At 45.4% G+C, this 19,700-nt stretch overlaps 1 pseudogene; it reads left to right on the forward strand.

Moving 5' to 3' along the window:
• The window catches only part of LOC137349166 (zinc finger protein 850-like), a 79,721-nt pseudogene that overhangs the window by 14,255 nt on the left and 45,766 nt on the right, over positions 1-19,700 (forward strand).

Below are 19,700 nucleotides of genomic sequence, written 5' to 3' on the forward strand. Positions count from 1 at the left end.
ATGAATTGTGCACCATCTTGTTTTCCAAATATCTCTTAGCTTCTCTGATGGCTGCTTTTGTCTCCCTCAATTATGGGTGATATTTGTCCCTATTCTCCTGGAAACTGAATCCATCTTGTTCCAAACTGGGTTCAATGTAAGACAGTTCAGGGAGTCAGGCAGCATTCAGATCAGAGTTTTACCCCAGTCTGATTTGACAGCACGTTTCCAGCATTTACCGTTGTTCTTCCTGACTCTAAACACAGTTGTAAAGGAGCCTTCTGTTCCGTACCCAGGAGCTCTGAACCATGGAAGAGAGCGGCTGGGACACATTTCTTACAGGCCTCAGGATGAACCCACACGGGGACTTTGCTGTCAGTGAAGAGAGACGAGAAACATTCACTCCCTCCACCACCGACGCACAGTGGCAGCAGTGTGTACCGTCTACAAGATGCACTGCAGCAATGCACCGAGGCTCCTCAGACAGCACCTTCCAAACCTGCGATCTCTACCAACTAGAAGGACAAGGGCAGCAAATACATGGGAACACCACCAGCTGCAAGTTCCCCTCCAAATTACACACCATCCTGACTTGGAACTATATCGCCGTTCCTTCACTGTTGCTGGATCAAAATCCTGGATCTCCCTTCCTAACAGCACTGTGGGTGTACCTACCCCACATGGACTGCAGCGGTTCAAGAAGGCAGCTCACCACCACCTTCTCAAGGACAATTAGGGATGGGCAATAAATGCTGACCTGGCCAGCGACGCCCACATCCCATGAATGAATAATAAAAAAAAATACCAAAGTGTCGTTTGTCCCTCTCAGTGTGATCCTGAAGGACTGTGTTCAGGCTGAAGTTTTGTTCCTGCTGTACGATGCTCCCCCCAGATTGTCCTTTCTGAGCTCCAGCCAGGTGATGCTAAACACTCAGGTGGGAAAGACAAAAATCTACAGCAGTGTGTTTAAAACAAAGCTGATTTATTTGACATTTATCCAGAATATTAAACTCCAGCCAATTTATAGGGGTTATTCACATCAGCAGAAACAAACCGCCACTGTCATCATAGAAACATAGAAAAGTTGTGGCCATTCAGCCCATTGAGTCTGTGTGAAATTACACTCGATTTCATGTTTTAAGTCCTTTGTTATAAACAACTAAGTTAAAAGAAATCCCCAATTAACTCCCAGACTTACTGGCGTCTCAGCAGATGGGATGACTGAGTGAATCCCTTCCCACACACTGAGCAGGTAAACGGCCTTTCCCCAGTGCGTGTCCGTTGGAGTGTCTGCAGATCACTTTTTAAAGCTCTTCTCACCGTCAGAACATTTAAATGGCCTCTCCCCATTGTGAACTCGCTGGAGAGACAGCAGGGTGGATGAGTCAGCGGAACCCTTCCCACGCTCTGAGCAGGTGAACGGCCTCTCCCCAGTGTGAGTGTGTTGGTGCGTCTATAGATCACATTTCTTTTAAAACTCCTCTCACAGTCAGAACATTTAAATGGCCTCTCCCCTGTGTGAACTCGCTGGTGTGTCAGAAGCTTGTATAACTGACTGAATCCCTTCCCAAACTCTGAGCAGGTGAACGGCCTCTCCACAGTTTGAGTTTATTGGTGTGCCTGTACATCACTCTTCCTTTTAAAGCTCCTCTCACAGTCAGAACATTTAAACAGCCTCTCCCCAGCGTGAACTCGCTCGTGTGTCAGCAGGTTGGATAACTGAGTGAATCCCTTTATAAACCTCAGCCTCCTCTGTTCCAAAGAAAACAACCCTAGCCTAACCAATCTTTCCGCACAGCTAAAATTCTCCAATCCTGGCAACATCCTCTGTACTCACATCCATCCTGTAATGGGCTGACCAGAACTGCACACAGTACTCCAGCTGTGGTCTAACCAGTGTTTTATACAGTTCCACTATAGCTTCCAACTCTACATCCTATGCCTCGGCCAATAAAAGCAAGCATCATGTATGCCTTCTTAACCACCTCATATACCTGTCCAGCCACCTTCATGAGTTTGCGGACAAGCACTCCAAGGTCCCTCTGTTCTTTTATACTTCTCAGTATCCGACAATTTATTGTGTATTCCCTTGTCTTTTACACCCTCCCTGAATGCATTACCTCACACTTCTCCGGATTGAATTCCATTTGCCATTTCTGCCCTCTGACCAGTCCATTGATATCTTCCTGCAGTCTACAGCTTTCTTTCTGTCAACAACGTGACCACTTTTTGTCACATCTGCAAACATCTTAATCACACCCCATACATTTAAGTCTAAAGCATTGCTATATATAGTAAAAAACTTTGTTATCTGGCACTTTACCAACTGGAAAGATCTATTATCTGGAATTTCCAAGGCTTTTCTCCCAATGCTGAGTTTTCCCCGAGTGCAGCCGACTGTTCTGGTCATTACTGTACTGTAGTTAGTGATGCTGCTGATAGTCATCTTAGTGGCGCTGCCGGCAGTCCATCTTGTCACTGTGCTTAAGCAATATCGTCCTTTATCTCCCCATCCACCCAGTATGGCATCCAATAAAACATTGACAGGAAAAGGGGGAAAGTGGAAAAGGGTTGTGTTGATGTTACACCAGAAAATAGACATTTGCAGGCGTCTTGAAAAACCTGAAAATCGTAATGGGTTGATGAATGAATATAATGTTGGTTCAACAACCATATACAACATCAAGGGTCAAAAAGACCAGTTGTTGAAATTCTTTGCGAGTTCTGAGACTAATGAAACAGTTGAACAACACAATCCTCTGCATAAACCGAAATTAGAGCAGCTACAGTGTGTCGTACGAATGGTTTTTGTTGAAATGCTCCCGAGGATGCCCCAGTCTCAGGCCCAATGCTCATTGCAAAGGCAAAAGACTTTCAGAAGCCAATGGAATTGGCTGAACCATGTGCATTTTCCAATGGATGGCTTTCCTGCTTTAAATGGCAGCATGGCTTAAGAAGGCTGGATGTAATCGGTGAACAAAAATCAGCTGACCATGAGGCTGCAGAAAAGTATTGTGATTTCTTCAACAAATTAATTGCTGAAAAATGATCTATCCATAGAACAAATTTACAACACAGATAAAGCAGGCCTGTTTTGGCACTGTTTGCCTAATTCTACCCTAGCTGGTGCGAGTGAATCTACTGCTGCAGGTTTTAAGTAAAATAAAGACAGAATAACTGTGTTTGCATGAGCTAATGCCACGGGAATGCACCGAGTGAAGCTTTTGGCGATGGGTGTATATATAATTGTCCTAGAGCATTGAAAGGTGTAAAACATTGATTAAAAAGCATAAAGTAATTCCTGGAGAGACAAAGAAATGTTTTTATGATTAGTTTCACTATGTTTTTGTACCTGCAGTGAAAGAACATTTTAGAAACAAAAGTAAACCTGAAGATAGCAAAGCTATTCTTTTATTCAACAATTGTTGAGCTCACCCTCATGAATCGAAGTTCGTGTCTGGTAATATTTTTACCATCTTCCTGTCTGCCAAATGTTGCCTCATTGATTCAACCAGTGGTCCAGGACATCATCCTGGATATGAAATGTTTTTACAGGAGAGATTTCCTAAGAAAGTTAATCAATCATGAAGGCACGATCCAAAACTTCCAATCAAATTATAATATTAAAGATGTAATTTTCAATGTGACTTGTGCATGGAATTTGGTTAAAGGTGAAACATTAAGGAGGGCTTGGAGAAAACTGTGGCCCAGTGTTATATTTGCAGAAGTGTCTTCTGATGAAGAGGAATTTGAAGGCTTTAATGTTCACCATAAAAATATAAGAAATCACAAATTCCTGACAGTCTGAGGGATGTTTCTTCTACAAACCCAATCAAGCAGCTTAGTGAAAATGATGTAGAAGATTGGGTTGAAGTTGACAAGGAGGTTGAAGTGACACATGTTGTTAGTGATGTGGAAATAATGAGAGTCCTGAATGCTGAGAAGTCTAAGGAAACTGAATATGACTCTGCAGAAGAAGATTTTAGTGAGGAACAGAAAATAACTTGGGCTAATGCTGCTTCAGCATTTGATACATGAATCAAATTTACTGAAAGGCAGATTTGTTATTCTGCACAAGAGTTTATGTAGCAACATATTTTGCACTCCATTTTCAGGTAAAAAAGACATGAGGTCAGTAGGCAAACTGATATCCCAAATCTTTTCAGGAACGCTCCCAGGGCTTGCCATAGGCTCAGTACAGATTCTGTCCCGTCACCTTCTACATCTAGTGTTTTAGTGTAATTTATACATTACTGTTCAAGAATTCTATGTATCATTACTGCCTCAAGATTTCTGTATTGTACATTTTCTTATTCTTTGCATGTAATCATTTCTATTAAAATTAAAACTATTGTGTTGCCTTGGTAGCACGACTCTTCATTAACTGGAATTTGATTACCCGGCACCTCTCAGGTCAGACACATTCCAGATAACAAAGCTTTTACTGTACCACAAAAAGCAAAGGATCTGGTACTGAGCCCTGTGGAACTCCACTGAAAACAGGCTTCCAGTCATGGTTCAGTTCCGGATATGATTAACAGCAGAATCCAACACCTCCAGTTATATGTAAAATCACTGGTATCTCAGCAGGTGAAAGGACCGAGTGAATCCCTTCCCACACACGGAGCAGGTGAACGGCCTCTGCCCAGTGTGAACTCGCTGGTGTCTCTTCAGGGCAGATGAATGAGCGAATCTCTTCCCAAACACGGAACAGGTGAACAGCCTCTTCCCAGTGTGAGTTCGCTCGTGTGTCCGTCGATCCCTTCTCCTTTTAAGTCTCTTCTTGACAGTCAGAACATGTAAACGGTCTCTCCCCAGTGTGAACTCGCTGGTGTTTCAACAGGTTGGAGATCTGAGTGAATCCTTTCCCACACCCAGAGCAGGTGAACAGTCTCTCTCCAGTGTGAGTGCGTTGGTGTGTCTGTAGATCTGTTGACCTTTTAAAGCTCTTCTCACAATCAGAACATTTAAATGGTTGCTCCACAGTGTGAACTCACTGGTTTATACACAGGCTGAACATGTAAATCCCTTCCCACACATGGAGCAGGAGATGGGCCTCTCCCCAGTGTGACTGCGTCGATGAGTTTCCAGCCGGGATGGGTAATTGAATCCCTTCCCACAGTCTCCACGTTTCCATAGTTTCGCTGTGGTGAAGGTGTCCTTGTGTCTCTCCTGGTTTGATGATCAGTTGATGCCTCATCCATAATCAAAACACGTGTACGGTTCCTCCCCGCTGTGAATGGTGTGATGTTTTTTCAGACTGTGTAACTGGTTAAAGCTCTTTCCACAGTCCGCGCACTGGAACACTCTCACTCGGGTGTGTGTGTGTCTCGGTGCTTTTCCCGTCACAGTGATGTTTGAAATCTTTTCCCACAGACAGAGCAGACAAACATTTCTCCTTCCACATTCAAAGCCAGGTGATATTCAGGTCCTGATGAATCGAGTGACTCTGTCCGATCTTGATGTGATGTTTGGTTTCAGTTTCCCGTCTGCAAATCGTTCCTTTCTAATATCCTGTGAAAGGAGTTTACAAAATTCATTACTTTTTAGAACATTACAGTGCAGTACAGGCCCTTCGGCCCTCGATGTTGCGCCGACCTGTGAAACCATCTGACCTACACTATTCCATTTTCATCCATATGTCTATCCAATGACCACTTAAATGCCCTTAAAGTTGGCGAGTCTACTACTGCTGCAGGCAGGGCGTTCCACGCCCCTACTACTCTCTGAGTAAAGAAACTACCTCTGACATCTGTCCTATATCTATCACCCCTCAACTTAAAGCTATGTCCCCTCGTGTTTGCCATCACCATCCGAGGAAAAAGACTCTCACTATCCACCCTATCTAACCCTCTGATTATCTTATATGTCTCTATTAAGTCACCTCTCCTCCTCCTTCTCTCCAACGAAAACAACCTCAAGTCCCTCAGCCTTTCTTCGTAAGACCTTTCCTCCATACCAGGCAACATCCTAGTAAATCTCCTCTGCACCCTTTCCAAAGCTTCCACATCCTTCCTATAATGCGGTGACCAGAACTGCACGCAATACTCCAGGTGCGGCCGCACCAGAGTTTTGTACAGCTGCAGCATGACCTCGTGGCTCCGAAACACGATCCCCCTACTAATAAAAGCTAACACACCATATGCCTTCTTAACAGCCCTATTAACCTGGGTAGCAACCTTCAGGGATTTATGTACCTGGACACCAAGATCTCTCTGTTCATCTACACTACCAAGAATCTTCCCATTAGCCCAGTACTCTGCATTCCTGTTTCTCCTTCCAAAGTGAATCACCTCACACTTCTCCGCATTAAACTCCATTTGCCATCTCTCAGCCCAGCTCTGCGGCCTATCTATGTCCCTCTGTACCCTACAACATCCTTCGGCACTATCCACAACTCCACCGACCTTAGTGTCATCCGCAAATTTACTAACCCACCCTTCTACACCCTCTTCCAGGTCATTTATAAAAATGGCAAACAGCAGTGGCCCCAAAACAGATCCTTGCGGTACACCACTAGTAACTAAACTCCAGGATGAACATTTGCCATCAACCACCACCCTCTGTCTTCTTTCAGCTAGGCAATTTCTGATCCAAAGCTCTAAATCACCTTCAACCCCATACTTCCGTATTTTCTGCAATAGCCTACCGTGGGGAACCTTATCAAACGCCTTACTGAAATCCATATACACCACATCCACTGCTTTACCCTCATCCACCTGTTTGGTCACCTTCTCGAAAAACTCAATAAGGTTTGTGAGGCACGACCTACCCGTCACAAAACCGTGCTGACTATCGCTAATGAACTTATTCTTTTCAAGATGATTATAAATCCTGTCTCTTATAACCTTTTCCAACATTTTACCCACAACCGAAGTAAGGCTCACAGGTCTATAACTACCAGGGCTGTCTCTACTCCCCTTCTTGAACAAGGGGACAACATTTGCTATCCTCCAGTCTTCCGGCACTATTCCTGTCGACAATGACGACATAAAGATCAAGGACAAAGGCTCTGCAATCTCCTCCCTAGCTTCCCAGAGAATCCTAGGATAAATCCCATCTGGCCCAGGGGACTTATCTATTTTCACACTTTCCAAAATTGAAAACACCTCCTCCTTGTGAACCTCAATCCCATCTAGCCTAGTAGCCTGAATCTCAGTATTCTCCTCGACAACATTTTCTTTCTCTACTGTAAATACTGACGCAAAATATTCATTTAACGCTTCCCCTATCTCCTCTGATTCTACACACAACTTCCCACTACTATCCTTGATTGGCCCTAATCTAACTCTAGTCATTCTTTTATTCCAGATATTCCTATAGAAAGCCTTAGGGTTTTCCCTGATCCTATCTGCCAATGACTTCTCGTGTCCTCTCCTTGCTCTTCTTAGCTCTCCCTTTAGATCCTTCCTGGCTAGCTTGTAACTCTCAAGCGCCCTAACTCAGTCCAGGATAGAAATTCAGAAGAGACAGACATTTCTCTTGGTTTGAATTTGCAGTGTGGAAATCCTCCCCTTCCAAGCCCCTGTAAAAGGAGTTTATAAAAGCCATCAGTCAGTTCAGGATAGAAATTTTTAACATTCTTTCCTCCTGCTCCCTGGCTGGATGGCTGTACATGCATCCTGCTATATATTGCTCTGAGGAGAGGCAATATAGCCTAACACTTACAGCAATCTACAATCCACCGACATTACCGATAGGGAGACAGAGTTTAGAAACACTCAGCAACACCACTTCAGTAAAACATCCCAGGAGGAAAAGAGGGAGCAGTGTGTGTGCCTAGCCTGATATCCCCCTCCCCAGGCCTGTCAGTCAAATCCCCCACTCTTCCCAGTCTACAGCTCAAGCTCGCAGCTTGAAGCTTCCTGCACCTTGAGTTAGCCCTGCCCAGGTATGACACAGCCAAGGCATGTCTTGATAACTGAGCTATGTTTCCATTAAGGTTCTCAGTTTTGATGTTACTGTTTGTTGATCCTCAGTTCCTCCAAAACAGCTGGAAAGCTGTCAGCCATTAATCTGGGGTCTGTTATCTGGAGTAAACCCCACAGCTGCAAAAGGGGAAACTGGATATTAAATGGGTTTACGTCCTACACTGTGTGTTTCTCAAGCTTCCCGCCAACCCAGTTTGCCATTTCTTCTCCACTGATAGATGCTCCCTGACCAGTTCCCATTTCTCCTCCATTTACAGATGCTCCCAACCCAGTCCCTACTTCTCTTCCATTTACAAACGCATGCTGCCAACTCTCCATTTCTCCATTCACAGACGCTCCCTGACCAGTTGCTATTTCTGCTCCATTTAAACGCTCCCTGCCCACTCTCTATTTCTCAATTTACAGACACTGCCTGACCAGCCTCCATTTCTCCTCCATTTAGAGACACGCCCTGACCAATCCCAATAACTCCTCCATTTACAGACGCTCCCTGCCCAGTCTCCATTTAGAGACGCTCCCTGACCAGTCTCCATTTCTCCTCCATTTAAAGACGCTCCCTGAGCAGCCCCCATTTCTCCTCCATTTACAGACGCTCCCTGATCAGGCCCCATTTCGACACGCTCACTGCCCAGTCCCCATTTCTCCTCCATTTAGAGACGCTCCCTGAGCAGTCTCCATTTCTCCTCCATTTAGAGACTCTCCCTGACCAGTCTCCATTTCTCCTCCATTTAGAGACGCTCCCTGAGCAGTCTCCATTTCTCCTCCATTTAGAGACGCTCCCTGAGCAGTCCCCATTTCTCCTCCATTTAGAGACGCTCCCTGAGCAGTCCCCATTTCTCCTCCATTTACAGACGCTCCCTGATCAGGCCCCATTTCGACACGCTCACTGCCCAGTCCCCATTTCTCCTCCATTTAGAGACGCTCCCTGAGCAGTCTCCATTTCTCCTCCATTTAGAGACTCTCCCTGACCAGTCTCCATTTCTCCTCCATTTAGAGACGCTCCCTGAGCAGTCTCCATTTCTCCTCCATTTAGAGACTCTCCCTGACCAGTCTCCATTTCTCCTCCATTTAGAGACGCTCCCTGAGCAGTCTCCATTGCTCCTCCCCGGGCTTTATTAACCCGCCTCCCTCTCACCTGCTGGAACCGCGCTCTCTGCCTCAGACCCTGCCTGCCGCGCATGCTCGGCTCGCACCGCCCTCCCGGCTGATTGACGGCAGCTCGGGACCAATAGGAAGAGCGGGGGCGGGACTGGAGGAGCGTGCGGGCTGAGGTCCTCCAAGCAATCGGAGCGTGTGAGGGGCAGGACTTGCGCCACGGAGTTCCAGTCCCGCCCCCTCTTGCTATTGGTCGGGAACCGCCGTCAATCACTCGGCCATTGTGAGCTGTCAGGTCAGAGGTGGCTGGCGGGAGCTTCAAGTTTTCCGAATGCGCAGGCGCACTGCCGAAAAGTTTTCGGAGCATGCGCGGTGCCGTACAGTGGTTGGAGCTGAGCAGAGGAACACAGAGCGCGGTGTTGGATGTGCAAGTTGGTCCCTGACTTCAATTGACGGAGCAATTGAGAACTGATTTGTATCGGGGTAGGATTTGGATGTGGAAGTCGGTCCTTGAGCTCCTCTGTAGGTCTTTTTTGTTGCATCAGTTGGAGCAGGAGTGGAGATGGAGGAGAAGCTGCTGGGTTGAACTCGAATACCAGTCAGGCCCAACCTCTTCCATGTCAAGAGAGGCAGATTCCAGGAGAGATGAGGTTGCTGAGCAGACAGTCTCAGTACAATGTAAAAGAGTATTGTTTTAATAACAAGTATTTCTATAGAGGCTTTTAATCCATTTTACATATACAGATTTTTAAAATTCATTCTTGGGATATGGGTGTCACTAGCCAGACCAGCATATATTGCCAATCCCCAGTTGCCCCTTGATAAGGTGATGGTGGGCCCTTCTTGAACCGCTGCAGTCCCTGAGGTGAAGGTGCTTCCACAATGGCGTTAGGGAAGGTGTTGGAGGATTTTCACCTCGTGATGATGAAGGAACAGTGATGTATGTCCAACTCAGGATAGTCTGTCATTTAGGGAAACTTGGAGGCGGTGGTGTTCCAATGCACTGCTTTCTGAGTCCTTTTATCTTGTGGATGTTGCATGTCTGGAGTTGCAGATGTATAAAGTTCCTTTCCTCCTCCCCCAAAAATTCCAATGCGAGATTGTCAAGGGCGGTAGATTGGAGGGGAATGTGCAACAGGGCGCATGCATGACCATCCTGGATCAGGAGGCAGAAGGGGAGAATGTTGTGAATTTCTATCCCGGCTGACCTTGATGGCTTTTGTAAACTCCTTTTTACAGGGTATAAGGATGGGAGAATTTGCAGATGGGAATATCACGCTGAAGGTAATGTCAAGATCTGACAGTCACTCGATTCATCAGAACTTCAATATCATCGGCTTTTGAATGTGGAAGGAGAAATTTTTGTCTATTCTGACTGTGCGAACATTTCAAACATCAGTTTGACTGGAAACAAACTGAGACCCACATACCCGAGTGAGAGTGTTCCAGTGCACTGACTGTGGAAAGAGCTTGAACTAGTTAGAGAGTCTGAAAAAACATCACACCATTGACAGCGGGGAGAAACCATTGAGGTGTTCTAAGTGTAGATGAGGCTTCAACTGATCACCCAACCTGGAGAGACACAAGGACACCTGCACCACAGAGAAACCGTGGAAATGTGGGGACTGTGGGAAGGTATTCAATCGCCCATCCCGGCTGGAAACTCATCGACGCAGTCACACCGGGGAGAGGCCATTCACCTGCTCCATGTGTGGGAAGGGATTCACTCAGTCATGCGACCTGCTGAGACATCAGCGAGGTCACAATGGGGAGAGACCATTTAAATGTTCTGACTGTGAGAAGAACTTTAAAAGGAAAAGTGCTCTACAGACACACCAACGCACTCACACTGGGGCGAGGCCATTCACCTGCTCTGAGTGTGAGAAGAGATTCAATGACTCATCCAACCTGTTGAGGCACAAACGAGTTCATTCTGGGGAGAGGCCGTTCACCTGTTCTGAGTGTGGGCAGGGATTCACTACTTCATCCAGCCTGCTGACACACCAGCGAGTTCACACTGGGGAGAGGCCGTTCACCTGCTCTGAGTGTGAGAAGGGATTCACTGACTCATCCAACCTGCTGAAACACCAACGAGTTCACACCGGGGAGAGGCCGTTCACCTGCTCTGAGTGTGGGAAGGGATTCACTCAGTCATCCACCCTGCTGAAACACCAGCGAGTTCACACTGGGGAAAGGCCGTTCACCTGCTCAGAGTGTGAGAAGAGATTCACTGACTCATTCACCCTGCTGTCACACCAGCGAGTTCACACAGGAGAGACGCCATTTAAATGTTCTGACTGTGAGAAGAGCTTTAAAAGGAAACGTGATCTGCAGATACACCAACGCACTCACACTGGGGAGAGGCCATTAACCTGCTCCGAGTGTGGAAAGGAATTCATTCGGTTATCCCACCTGCTGAGACACCAGCGAGTTCACATATAACTGCAGGGGTTGGATTCTGCTGTTGCTGCTTTTAATCACATCCAGAACTGAATCATGACTGGAAGCCTGTTTCCAGTGGGGTTACACAGGACCCAGTACCAAGTCCCTTTTCCTATTGTCATATACATCAAAGTAGGGTGTAGAATTAAGAAGTTTGCAGATCAGAGAAAAAGTGGCCGTGAGGTTGACAATGAGGTAGAAAGCTGTCGAGTGCAGGAAGATATCAATGGACTGGTCAGGTAGGCAGCAGGGTTAATTAAAGAAAGACAGCATGGATTTCTTGAGGGAAAAATCATGTTTAACCTTCTGGAGCTTTTTGAGGAGGTAACAGAGAGGGCTGATTAGGGCAATGCTGTTAATGTAGATTTTTAGATTTAGATATACAGCACTGAAACAGGCCCTTCGGCCCACCGAGTCTGTGCCGACTGTCAACCACCCATTTATACTAATCCTACACTAATTCCATATTCCTACCACATCCCCACAGTTCCCTACCACCTACCTATACTAGGGGCAATTTACAATGGCCAATTTACCTATCAACCTGCAAGTCTTTGGCATGTGGGAGGAAACCCGAGCACCCGGAGGAAACCCACGCAGACACAGGGAGAACTTGCAAACTCCACACAGGCAGGACCCAGAATTGAACCCGGGTCGCTGGAGCTGTGAGGCTGCAGTGCTAACCACTGCACCACTGTGTCTATGTGGTGTACATAGACTTTCAAAACGCATTTGATACAGTGCCACACCACAGACTTGTGAGCAAAGTTATAGCTCATGGAATAAAAGGGACAGACATGGATACAAAATTGGCTGAGTGACAGGAAACAAAGAGTAGTGGTTAATAGATTTGTTGGGGGGGATGCTGGAGGAAGGTTTGTACTGGAGTTCCCCAGGGGTCAGTGCTGGGATCCTTGCTTGTCCTGATATATATCAGTGACTTGGGCCTTGGTGTAATGGCACAATTTCAAAGTTTGCAGATGATACAAAACTTTGAAGCATTGTGAACTGAGAATGATAGTGCAGAACTCAAAAGGACATAGACAAGTTGGTGGAATGGGCAGACAGGTGGCAGATGAAGTTCAATGCAGTGATTCATTTTGGTAGGAAGAACATGGAGAGATAATACAGAATAAAGGGTACAATTCTAAAGGGGGTGCAGGAGCAGAGGGACCTGGGTGTATATGTGCATAAGTCATTGAAGGTGGCAGGACAGGTTGAGAGAGCAGTTAATAAAGCATACAGTATCCTGGGCTTTATTAATAAGGGCACAGAGTACAAGAGCAAGGAAGTTATGTTGAACTTGTATAAGACACTAGTTCAACCTCAGCTGGAGTATTGCATCCAGTTCTGGGCACCGCACTTGAGGAAAGATGTGAAGGCATCGGAGAGGAAAAGATTCACGAGAATGGTTCCAAGAACGAGGAACTTCAGTTGTGAAAATAGTTTGGAGAATTGGGACTGCTTTCCTTGGAGAAGAGAAGGCTGAGAGGTGATTTGATGGAGGTATTCAAAATCATGATGGGTCTGGACAGAGTAGATGGAGAGAAACTGTTCCCACTGGTGAAAGGATCGAGAACGAGAGGGCACAGATTTAAAATATTTGGGAAGAGAAGCAAAAGTGACATGAGGGAAAAACTTTTTCACGCACCGAGTGGTTAAGGTCTGGAATGCACTGCCTCAAAGTGGGGTGAAGGCAGGTTCAATTGAAGCATTCAAAAGGGAATTAGACTGTTATATGAAAAGGAAGAATGTGAAGGGTTAGGGGTAGAAGGCAGGGCAATGACACTAGATGAATTGCTATTTCAAAGATCTGGTGCAGATACGATGGGCCGAATGGCCTCCTTCTGCACTGTAACAATTCTATGATCCTGTGAAATGACAAATGGAATTCAATCCGGAGAAGTGTGAGGTAATACATTTGGGGAGGGTGAAAAAGGCAAAGGAATCCACAATAGATGGTAGGATACTGAGAAGTGTAGAGAAACAGAGGGACCTTGGAGTGAATTCCTGAAGGTGACTGGACAGGTAGATCAGGTGGTTCAGAAGGCAGACTTGATGTTTGTTTTTATTGGCTGAGGCATAGGATATAAGAGCTGGGAGGTTGTACTGGAACTGTATAAAACACTGGTTAGGCCACAACTGGAGTACTGTGTGCAGTTCTGGTCACCGCATTACAGGAAGAATGTGACTGCATTAGAGAAGGTACAGAGGAGATTTACAAGGATGTTGTCAGGATTGGAGAATTTTAGCTGTGAGGAAAGATTGGTTAGGCTAGGGTTGTTTTCTTTGGAACAGAGAAGGCTGAGATGTATAAAACTGTGAGGGGCTGAGATAGAGTGGATAGGAAGGAACTGTTTCCATTATCAGAGAGGTCAATAACCAGGGGACATAAATTTACAGTAATTGGCAGAAGGATTGGAAGACAGTTGAGAAATCTTTTCACCCAGAGGGTTGGGGGTTTGGTGTCTGGAACTCATTGCCTGAAAGGGTGATCGAGGCAGCAATCCTCATCACATTTAAAAAGTACTTGGAGATGAAATTGAGGATCCGTAACCTACGAGGCTACAGACCGTAAACTGGGAATTGGGATTAGGCTGGTTAACTCTTAATGGTCAGTGCCGACATGATGGGCTGAATGGCCTCCTGCTGTACCGTAACTTTTCTATGTTTCTATTCTGAAAGTTGGGGTTTGTTTCTGCTGATGTGAATAATCCCTATAACATGGCTGGAGTTTAATATTCTGGTTAAATGTTCCATGACGGTGCTTCTGGTATGACCTCCTTTTTCCTCAACCGAGGATTCCCCCCCACTGTGGTTGACAGGGCCCTCAACCGTGTCCGCCCTATTTCCCGCACCTCTACCCTCACCCCTTCCCCTCCCTCCCAGAACCGTGACAGGGTTCCCCTTGTCCTCACTTTCCACCCCATCAGCCTCCACATCCAAAGGATCATCCTCCGCCATTTCCGGCACCTCCAGCGTGATGCCACTACCAAACGCATCTTCCCCTCCTTTCCCCTGTCAGCATTCTGAAGGGATCGTTCCCTCCGTGACACCCTGGTCCACTCCTCCATTACCCCCAACACGTCATCCCCTTCCCACGGCACCTTCCCCTGCAATCGCAGGAGGTGTAATACCTGCCCATTTACCTCCTCTCTCCTCACTATCCCAGGCCCCAAACACTCCTTTCAGGTGAAGCAGCGATTTACTTGTACTTCTTTCAATGTAGTATACTGTATTCGCTGCTCACAGTGTGGTCTCCTCTACATTGGGGAGACCAAGCGCAGACTGGGTGACCGCTTTGTGGAACACCTCCTCTCAGTCCACAAGCAGGACCCCGAGCTTCCAGTTGCTGGCCATTCCAACACTTCCCCCCCTGCTCTCATCTCTGTCCTGGGATTGCTGCAGTGTTCCAGTGAACATCAACGCAAGCTCAAGGAACAGCATCTCATTTACCGATTAGGCACACTACAGCCTGCCAGACTGAACATTGAGTTCAATCATTTCAGAGCATGACGTGCCCCCCATTTTACTTTCATTTTTAGTGATATTTTTCTTTTTCCTTCTTTTAATGTTTTTTTTTTGTGTTTGAACAAACTAAGACGAAATAAAATAAAACAGTTTGCTTACCCACTGTTTTTTTTTTCATGTTTGTACTTGTGGCTGTTCAATTTTCAGTCTGTTAACACCCTATCTGTACTAATGCTTTGTCTTTCAACACACCATTAACATATTGTTTGCCTTTGCTCCATGACCTACTGGTCAGCTATTCTGTGACCTTGTCCTATCGACATCTTCTCCTTTGTTATCTCTTGCCCCACCCCTGCTTTACTGACTTATAACCTTTCACAATTCTAATATTTGCCAGTTCTGAAGAAGGGTCACTGACCTGAAGCGTTAACTCTGCTTCTCTCTCCACAGATGCTGCCAGACCTGCTGAGTATTTCCAGCATTTCTTGTTTTTATTTTAAATAAATCAGCTTTGTTTTAAACATACTGTTGTAGATTTTTGTCTTTCCCACCTGAGTGTTTAGTATCACCTGGCTGGAGCTCAGAAAGGACAATCTGGGGGGCAGAACTTCAGCCTGAACACAGTCCTTCAGGATCACACTGAGAGGGACAAACGGCACTTTGGTCTTTCTCATCTCTTTTCACTGACAGCAAAGTCCCCGTGTGGGTTAATCCTGAGGCCTGTAAGAAATGTGTCCCAGCCGCTCTCTTCCTGGGCACGGAACAGAAGGCTCCTTTACAACTGTGTTTAGAGTCAGGAAGAACAACAGTGAATGCTGGAAATGTGCTATTAATTCAGAGATTGGTGTAAAACTGTGATCTGTTCCTGACTGAAAGTGAAACAGCAGGTTTAAATTTCCAGTCTGAAAATGATTGGTAATTATTCTACAAAACTTTAATGTATTTGTGTGACAATCGAGAGTCTACCATTTTAAGGCAGGTGTTAACTCAGTTAAAATAGTTGTTTAAAATAAATTGGTTAAAGTCTGCATTAAAATAGCAGATGGAGGAGTTCACAGGAGCCTGTTAACTGCTGGTACAATTATACAACAGACACTTGATCTCCAGATAAATGAGGACCTGCAGTGTGTTTCCAGGAATTCCCTGTTTTATTTATGTGTGTATGTTAGACACCAGGATAACTAAAAATATATGACCCTGAATATCCAGGGGGATGCGATCCTGACAGTTACTCTGGGATCATTCCTGCTGTGGAACTCCATCACTGACCCTGCTGAAGGTTGTAGGTTCAGGGAGTGGGGCCTCCAGGAGTGGACTGTAAGAAAGCTGGGTTTCAGTATCCTGACAGATACATGGTGAGGAACCACAAGAATCTTTAATAAGGGACCGTCTGGGGTTTTACCTGTCAGTGTAGGTCTAGGGGCGATTGATGCCTGACTCCCCGAACTGTCTTACACTGAACACAGTTTGGAACAAGATGAATTCAGTTTCCAGGAGAATAGGGACAAATATCACCCACAATTGAGGGAGACAAAAGCAGCCATTAGAGAAGCTGAGAGATCTTTAAAAAAGATGGTGCACCATTGTATAGATAGTGAAAGCTTTTCCAGCTACGTCAGGAGTCAGAGACATAGTAACATAGAGTCACATCGAATTACAGTGAGTACATAGAGTCACATCAAATCGACAGCAGTGGTTGTCAAAGGTTTTTGGTTGAAGGACCCCTTTTCAAATGGGTTAGGAATCACAGACACCACCCCACATAAACTATACTATAAACTCCTTGTACATTTACATTTCTGAATGTAAAGTTCATCAGTGTCCTGTTAAAGAGACTTGCAGGAAAGTTTACCAGGGCTGTTCGATATAGTGAACATTGATGTGATTGGTGATGTGAAAACTTTTATCCTCCCTTCAGCTGAAAGGTAACCCGACAGGAAATATCCACTGAGTCTCATTGTAAAATTAATTAAATAATGAAAATGATACATTTGAGTTTAATTCAGCTTTCTCTCACCTCCCAGTGGGTCTGTCCTGTCCTGTCACTGCTGGGTCAGGCCCTGTCCAGTTCCACCAACCCCGATAACATGGGCCATCTCGACATCCATGTGTGAGAAAGACAATCCCAGATCTGATTTGCTCCAAATTAAATTCCATGTTTAATTGAAGGGCCTCATTTCACTCCTGGGGGTGGATTGTTTCTTGAGGTTAAAATTATCAAAATACCAACACATACTGTGTCCACCCATCGTTCCCCTGGATGCACCATGACCTCACAGGTGGGATCATGTATCTCTGAAGGGGAGGTTATTGTCTGGTCTACACCACCCTGAATACCCTTGCTCAATAACTATCAGGAATAGAAGGTCCTGGGATTGTGAGAGGAGGCCATTCAGCCCTTTGAGGCATCTCAAGTTTTGCAATTCACTCTGTCCCGCACACTCTCTCTCTTTCTCTTTCTGTGACAGTCTCCCCATTTATGAACATACGAATTAGGAGCAGGAATAGGCCACTCGGCCCCTCGAGCCTGCTCCGCCATCGAACAAGATCATGGCTGATCTAATTTTAACCTCAACTCCACATTCCCACCTACCCCCGATAACCTTTCACCCCCTTGCTTATCAAGAATCTATCTACCTCTGCCTTATAAATATTCAAACACTCTGCTTCCACTGCCTTTTGAGGAAGAGAATTCCAAAGACTCACGACCCTTGAGAGAAAAAATTCTCCTCATCTCCGTCTTAAATGGGCGACCCCTTATTTTTAAACCGTTCTTGATTCTCCCACAAGAGGAAACATCCTTCCTACATCCATCCTGTCAAAAGCCTTCAGAATCTTGCATGTTTCAATCAAGTTGCCTCTTACTCTTCTAAACTCCAGCAGATACAAGCCTAGCCTGTCCAACCTTCCCTTACAAACCAGATATCAGTCCAGTAAACCTTCTCTGAACTGCTTCCAACGCATTTACATCCTTCCTTAAATAAGGAGACCAGTACTGTACGCAGTACCCCAGATGTGGTCTCACCAATGCCCTGTATAGCTGAAGCATAACCTCCCTACTTTTGTATTCAATTCCCCTCGTGATAAACTATAACATTCTATTAGCTTTCCTAATTACATGCTGTACCTGCATACTAACCTTTTGTGCTTCATGCACTGGGACACCCAGATCCCTCTGCATCTCAGAGCTCTGCAATTTCTCACCATTTAGATAATATGCTTCTTTTTTATTCTTCCTGCCAGAAGGGACAATTTCACATTTTCCCACAGTTATGCCTACTCTCTGTTTCCTGTTAGCTAGCCAATCTTCTATCCATGCCAAAATGTTACCCTACACCATGGGCTTTTATTGTCTGCAATAACCTTTGATGTGGCACCTTATCAAATGCTTTCTGTAAATCTAGGTACAGTACATCCACCGGTTCCCCTTTATCCACAGCACAATAAATTGATTAAACATGATTTCCCTTTCACAAAACCATGTTGACTCTGCCTGATTATCATGAATTTTCCTAAGTGCGATTCTGATGTTATAATGATTACGCTTGAAAACTATTTCATTGGCTGTTAAACACTTTGAGATGTTGTGTTCATGAAAGTCACTAGAGAAATTCAAGCCTTTTTCAAAAAAAAAAGGCTGTGTTTGCTGACTCGTTCCCATGTTTCATCAGCTTCCACGCACCACCCGAAGAAGCAAGGGGTGACGGGGCGATGTAGGAGGGAGTGGCCAAGCGGAGGGAAGCAGCGCGGCCGAGACCGAGCAGCTGGAGGAGGGGGCGGCCAGAGAGCAGCATGGCGTGAAGCGAGGAACAGTCAGCCAGGAGGGTGGGGGTGGGGGGGGGGGGGGGCGGAGTTGTTTAAGTAATACTCTGCTTTTTTATTCCTCCTGCCAAAGTGAACTTCACATTTCCCCACATTGTACTCCATCTGCCAGATGTTTGCCTACTCACTCAATCTATCTATATCGCTCTGCAACCTCCTTATGTCCTCTTCACAATGTACTTTCCTACCTATCTTTGTGTCATCTGCAGGTTTAGCGACCATGCCATCGCTCCCCTCATCTAAGTCATTGATATAAATTGTAAAAGGTTGAGGCCCCAGCACAGACCCCTGCGGGACTCCACTCGTCACATACTGCCAATCGGAAAAGGGCCCATTTATGCATACTCTCTGTTTTCTGCCAGCCAGCCAATCTTCCATCCTTGCTAATATGTTACCCCCAACACCATGAGCTCCTACTTTGCGCAATAGCCTTTTATGTGGTACCCTGTCAAATGCCTTCTGGAAATCCAAGTACAGTATGTCAATGGGCTCCCCTTTATCCATAGCTCATGTTACTCCGACAAAGAACTCCAATAAATTGGTTAAACATGATTTCCCTTTCACAAAACCATGTTGACTATTCCCGATTACCTTGAGTTTTTTCGAAGTGCCCAGTTATAGCCTCCTTAATGATCGATTCTAACACCTTACCCATGACAGACATCAAGTGAACTGGCCTATAACGTTAGGCAACAACCACAAAGGCTCAGTGGGAAAAGGCCACTGTATAACGTTCTCCCGCCATAGTGAACTGAGGGGCTGGAACCCGTGTAAAACCTCTTGCGTTGTGTACACCAAAATGTTTTTTACTGTGTAATGCCAATGTACATTGCATTTAATGTATTTTTGCAAATTTTTATGAATAAAGTATATTTTTGGGAAAAAAAGTGGTTAAGTGTGAAGATATCCACTTTGATAAGAAAAAAAAATCAGAATTTTTTTTTAAGAATGAGAGACTGA

Source organism: Heterodontus francisci, chromosome 34 (genome assembly GCF_036365525.1).
Source record: "Heterodontus francisci isolate sHetFra1 chromosome 34, sHetFra1.hap1, whole genome shotgun sequence".
NCBI classification, from domain to species: Eukaryota; Metazoa; Chordata; class Chondrichthyes; order Heterodontiformes; family Heterodontidae; genus Heterodontus; species Heterodontus francisci.